Genomic DNA, 6,522 nt, shown 5'->3' with positions numbered 1-6,522 from the left:
TTCAGCCACCAATAAATATTTGTTGGATTTAAAAAAAAGCAATGAATGAATCCTTTTATCCTCTGAGTTTCTCCCTTTTTCTCTCCCTTTCTCCTTTTCTCTACTCTTCACTGTGCTAGCTAGGGCAACTTATCATAAACACATGAGCACAAAAGTGTTTCTTTGTCTACATTAGAATAGCTATATAAGACACGTGAGATTGTCTGGACCAATCTCCATACCAGGCAGAAGTTCATTCACCCAGCCTGAGGCTTGGGCTGATAACTTACGAACTTTTTCAGTTGCTGGCAGCTCATGACATTTCAATTTGTTATATTTTTCAACAGTTCTGCTTGTTTGAAAACTCTCCATTTACCAAACCAACAACCATCTTCTTAAATTCTTCCCATTTATCCCATTTCAGTCCTCTGCAGCAATACATGATAAAGTTATTCTCTCTTCTACGTGACTCCCTTCATATTTTTATAGGCAGGTATTAGGGACTCTCTTCCGTTGCCCAAGACTCTTGTCTAGGTTCCATTCCTTTCAACAATTGCCATTCTGTTTGTGTTTGGTGGCTCTTCTCTTGCTTCTTTCCCTATCTCCTTCCTTCTCCCGCCCTTACTTCCTTCTTCCCATTTTTCCTTTCCTCTTCCCTTCCTCCTCATTCCCTCCTCTCCTTTTCTATTTTCTTTCTTTCCTTCCTTTCTCCTGTTTCCTCTTCCCCTTGTCCTTTTGTTTCCCTCTGCACTTCCCTTCCCTCCTCCCTTTCCCTACTTCATTTCCCAAATAATATAAAGCAACTAGGTGATCTCTAGTTCTCATTTTTCTCTTAAATATCAGACCTACCCTGATCATCACAGTGGACAGGGAAGGAAGGAGAGAGGGACATCCCCAGCTGTGAGTTATTTTGATAAGAGTGACAGTTGTGCTTTCATCCAAACTGTAGATGAAAATGTTGAACAGGATTGAGCTATGTACAGAAACCTGGGAATCCTACTAAAACCTCCCTTCAAGTTAATACTGATCCATTAATCAACACTCTCAGTTATTAATATGCCATCACCAAAGCCATGTGGAAAATGTGAATGATAATGTAATCACCAGGAAATCTTGAAAGCTCGATTTAATATTTCAGAGAAATCCATTCATTCATTTATTCACTCAATTAAGTGCCCACTTCATATGTAGCCCTGACATTTTAAACTGATATTTTGGTAATGGCAGCTATAATAGAGCTTTGAAATTTCAGAATGTCAAGCTTCTGTCCACCCAGAAGTCATGTAATTAGTTTCTTGTCTGTTTTGATACATTCAGAAAATATATCATAGTCACTGATCAATTTTGTATTTGATCCTGGGTCCTTCTGCTTTAACTTTAGAATTTCCATTCATCGACTCATCTGACATGTAAGTGCATTGCTGTGGTGGGTGCTTCCATCTTCTTGGCTAAGTAAAATGGATATTGTGACCATCTCTTTTCATTAGGTGAGCTATGCTGCTTTAGCATCCCAGAAGAAGCAGTCAAGGCTCTAGAATGCATGAATGATTGGAATCTGTGAATCATTGCCAGTGTTCCTGGATCTTTTACCAAGGGGCTGGCCCTGAACAAGTGCCAGATATCAGCGCAGATCAGTTCACAGTTGCACTGGGATACTTTACTTAAAACTACAGTTTTTCCAAAAGTGTGATAAGGACATACTTCCTTTCTTTCCAACCCCCTGTTCAAGTGATCATCAAATCTTGTCATTTTTTTCTACCTCTTAACTCTCTTTGGTGTTTGTCCTCCCATCTCCATCCTTCTGGCTACTACTTTATCTAGATCATCATCATCTTCCATCTGAATTGCAGCCAGAATATTCTAGCAGGGCTCCCTTCTTCCTGCCTTGCCTTCCTCCTGATATTGTTCACAATGTAGCAAGAGCAATATTTCTAAAACATAAATCAACTCAAGTCATTCTCCTGCTCAAAAACCTTCAGTAGCTCCCTATTGCCTACAGATTTAGGCCTAATCTTTTATCAAGACATTCAAGGCCATTTGTGATTTGGTTCTAACCTTCCTCTATTGCATGACCTTTCCCCATTCTCTGTATAGTTCCTTTGGCTCCCTCCATTTCCTTGAATGTATTACCTTTGCACTTGCTAGTGTTCTGTCTGAATACCCTACTTTCTCCGTCTTCTTGCTGACTACCCAAGAGTCCATGCAAACACATCAGAGATGCTCCCTGGGACACCCCTGCCTCACCAGACCCAGGCAGAATTGGACATTCCTTCCTTTTGTTTTTATGTTTCTTTAAATTAGGCTATTAGCGGATTATTTCTCTCTTGAGTTAAGGGGTTATGATTTTATTTTGTCTATCCCTAACAACTGAAACATAGGAGGTGCATACTATATATTTGTTGAGTTAATTCATAAATACCATCACACTAGAAAACACTTATGTGGTCCTTATTCTGGATCAGACACTGTTCTAAGCACTCTATACATGTTACCTATTTAAGGAGTGAATGTGTACAGCCTGGTGGCCTTTTTGGTTAATATGCACTGCCTTATGACTTAAATGTCACAGAAATGTGAAACCCACTCTAGCAGCCCTTCTGTCACCAATTTGAACCCCCATTTCCTTGCTTCTACTTTTCTCAGCTCACTAATGACATCCCTGAACGCTTCAGTCTATCTCAGTTCTAAAAACAATCTGCTATTAAGGCAGGAAGTTTCAAGAAGCCCCAGTCCTCCTCCCCAGTGAGTGGTAGTGTCAGGCCCAAGCAGTGACCACAAGTTCCAAGCCGTGCTGTCAGTGGCTTTGCAGCCCATCTGACCCAGATTGTGGTATCTGAACAGTGACCCTATAATCTGCATTTATCAAGCTCTCTATTCCCTTCTCAGACCTTGAAATTGTCCATCCTGGAATTGTCCCCTTGTACCCAGTTTTCTAACTTCAATATTCCCTCGTCCTCTATTCCTCAGTCAGTGGGACTAAACTTCTGACTTAGTCCCTATTCCAAGGGACTTAGTCATTAAATGACTTTCTCAAGATCACATAGCCAGTAAGTGGTGGAACCAAGATTCAAATTAGTAACATTCTGATTCCAATCATAAAATAGCTCTTTCTCTGTAAATTGGAGGAAGAAACACTTGGGACAAGCACAGAAGTGTTTCTGGGCCACTAAAGGAGGCTGAGTTCATGCTAAGTGCTCAATCAATACTCCTTGTTTTGGATGTTGATCTAGTATCACTGCATAAGCCTCTCTTATTGATTGCGGCCAAGGCAATGATAAAATTATGAAGTGGAACCAATCAAAAGCTTCTCTGAACTTGGAAAGCCTTGTAGGTATATAACTGGGGGTTGCCAAAGGTGACAGAAGATGTGGTTAAAAGCACATTCAAACCCAGTGAAAGGCTGACAGTTGCTGGAACAACTTTCCCCAAGTAGATGAGGGTACTTGAGTGTGGGGAACAGATATAAATTCCGTGTAAACAATGGTGAGCTTGAGCTACCCTGAGATCACAGAAACTGTGAGGCAGCTGATGAGCCAGGAGAGTCTACAAAGGGAGAGACACAGCAATAGCATCAGGAGAGAGGGCAGGTGCCATAGGAGACCAAGTCAAAGGGAACCTTTCTAAAGAAGATACCATCCTCACGATGGGAAGTGGCTAGAGCAGAAGATAACCCTTCATCTATAGCAGGGGTTGGTTAGCAGTGCATATGGGGTGGGCACGGCAGTTTCTGAATGAGTGAGCATACAACTGAATGGTCCCATGGACGTGAAAGTGAGCACGTGTGATCTGAATAAGCACCTTTAACATCAGAATGGGCTTGTGAAACATCTGTGTGCGTTGTGAAACATGTATGAACATGTGTAAGGTCTGAGTGAACATGTATTGATATATTATCTGAAAAAGGGTAGGTGACATCTAAACAAACACGTGAGTGTGGAAGATCAAAATGAATAGTTTAACGTATGTAAGATTTAGGTAAGCATTTTTAACAACACAGCGAACATGTGTTATCATCTCAGCGAGCATGTGTAGTGTCTGATGAGGGTTTGTGATGTCTCAGGTGTGACTTTCTGAATAAGCACGTGCATGATCCGAATATCAGTGTGTAATGTTTGAGCTATTTACTATCTAAATGAATCTGTTTTTAAAACAACTAACGTGTAACATTTTACTGAACGTGTGTGTCACCTGTGTTAGTAGAACATATGAATGAGGATGTGTAACATCTAAGTTGGTGGGTCTCAAACTTGAGCGTGTGCCAGAATCACCTACAGGACTTGTTAAGCACACATTGCTGGGAACTCTTCCCCAGAGTTTCTGAATCAGAAGGTCTGGGGTTGGGCCCAAGAATATGCATTCAGATGATCCTGGTGCTGCTGGTCTGGGAACCACATTTTGAGAACTACTGTTTTAAGGATGAGTGATACCTATGTGTAGCATTTCAGTGAGCTGATTAACAGCTACATGGGCACATGGCAGATCTAAGTGAACACATGTAACATTTAAGGGACGTATGTATCACCTGAACAAACACTGTGAAAGCTATACAAGCACATGTAACATTGGAATGATGTGTGAGGAACATAAGTGAACCTCAATATGTTTGCAAAAACACCTGAATAAGCATGTATAAATATGAGGACACATGGAATATCTGAATGAGTGTGAGTACCATCTGAGTAGATATATCTGGATGGTGTGTATGTGTTTTACATCTGAAGGCACTCATTGTCTATATGACTAGACAGACATCTGTACAAATAATTACCGTGCATTCTGGAAAATGCAGCAATGAGTGTCCAGGGAATAAAGATGCACAAGAAACAATAGCTACATTAGGAGCAGAAGCTACTAGAGGAGAATGGAGGTGGAAGATGACCTGTGAGGTCTGTTTTAAGCGCCGATTAGGTCTATAGCTATACCACCCTGAGTGTGCTGCTTCTCATCTGATCTTAGAAGCTAAGCAGGGTCGGGCTTGGCTAGTATTTGGATGGGAGACCACCTGGGAATACCCAGTGCTGTAGGCTTTTTTTTTTTTTTAAAGCTGATTAGGAATTCTCTAGAATGACAAGAGGAGGTAGGTGGGGAAAGTCTTTCTGTAAGAGGGCACAGCATAAGCAAAGGCATAACACAAAATAGCTTGGTGTGTTTGGGGAACCAAAAGTAGTTTGGGATTTTGAGAATACAATATGATGTGGGAGCAGGGGCTGAGGCTAGAGGGTTCCCAATGGATCAGATCATGGAGATCCTTATGAGCCATGATATAGAATGTGGTGTTTTTTTCCTCCCAGTAAATGATACAAAATCAGTGAATTGGTTTTGGGCAGGGGATTAATGTGATGGGTTTATGTTCAGAAATATCACTCTGGAGCGTGAATGGAAGATAGATTGGGAATGGAGCAGGAAGTCTACTGCAACATCTGTTATATTTACGACAGATGATGAGGTCTTAAACTATAACAAATGCCGTGGAAAATAAGGGACAAAATTAGGATCTATTTTAGGAGATAAAAGTCCACAGGACTTGTGGACCTGTGCACTGGTGGGTCATGAGTCTCAGGCGGAATGAATGGGAGAGACGGAATATGGGAGAATAGATTGGAAAGAATCATATATTTGGTATTAGATACTGTCAATTTAGGTGCTTCTTCGACATTCAGAAAGGGATGTTGTACACTTGGGTCTGGAGCTCAGGGGACAGTCCAGGCCAAAGATAGAAATTTGGAAATGATTAGTTATAACTACACTAATTAGTGATAACTACACTCATGGGAATGGCCAGACGTTGGTGAGAAGAGTAGAGCAAAGAGGCCAAAGATGGGGAAGCCCAGGATCATCAACATTTGAGGGGTAGGCAAATGAAGACTCAAGCAAAAGGAAATTAGGTGGAATGTTAGAAAGGTAGAGGCATGCAGAATCATGTGACCTCATGAAACATCGAGTTCCTTTAAAAGTTGGGGGAAATCCATTTCATTTAAATGATTTGCCGATGGTTCTGGATTGAGAGTGGGCGGTTCAAGAGGGAGTCCCGCGTTCCATCCTGGCTGTGCTACTAGGTACTTTTGTGGCCTTGGTTCATTGAATTGAGTCTCTGGGCCTCAGTTTTAAAATATGAAAAATGATAAGGCAATCTTGACTGTGAGAGAACAAGAGCTTGGTAGTTTCTGTTTTGCCCGTGAATGAGAGTTTAAAGACTGTCCTTTGAACTCTTGTTAACAAGGGCAAGTTCTGGAGTTGCTCAGTCCTGGGTTAAAATCCTGAAGGCATTCATTTCCTAGTTCTTTGATCCTGGGTAAGTTACTTAATCCCTCTAAGCCTCAATTTCCTATGAAATAAGTCAAACAGTAGTGGGTTTTTTGTTGTTTTTTTTTTTTATCATAAATGGGTGTTGAATTTTGTCAAAAGCTTTTTCTGCATCTATTGAGATGATCATCTGGTTTTTATTCTTCAATTTGTTAATATGGTGTATCACATTGATTGATTTGCGTATATTGAAGAATCCTTGCATCCCTGGGATAAATCCCACTTGATCGTGGTGTATGA

The 6,522-nt window shown here is 40.9% G+C and overlaps 1 pseudogene; it reads left to right on the top strand.

The window, feature by feature from the left end:
- The first annotated feature begins 4,887 nt into the window (after positions 1–4,887).
- On the top strand, positions 4,888–5,006 carry LOC133098428 (5S ribosomal RNA; annotated as a pseudogene).
- The last annotated feature ends 1,516 nt before the right edge of the window (positions 5,007–6,522 follow it).

This window comes from Eubalaena glacialis, chromosome 9, assembly GCF_028564815.1.
Source record: "Eubalaena glacialis isolate mEubGla1 chromosome 9, mEubGla1.1.hap2.+ XY, whole genome shotgun sequence".
Lineage (NCBI taxonomy): Eukaryota > Metazoa > Chordata > Mammalia > Artiodactyla > Balaenidae > Eubalaena > Eubalaena glacialis.
The sequence above is the reverse complement of the archived record's forward strand: the minus strand, read 5'-3'. Positions and strand labels throughout refer to the sequence as shown.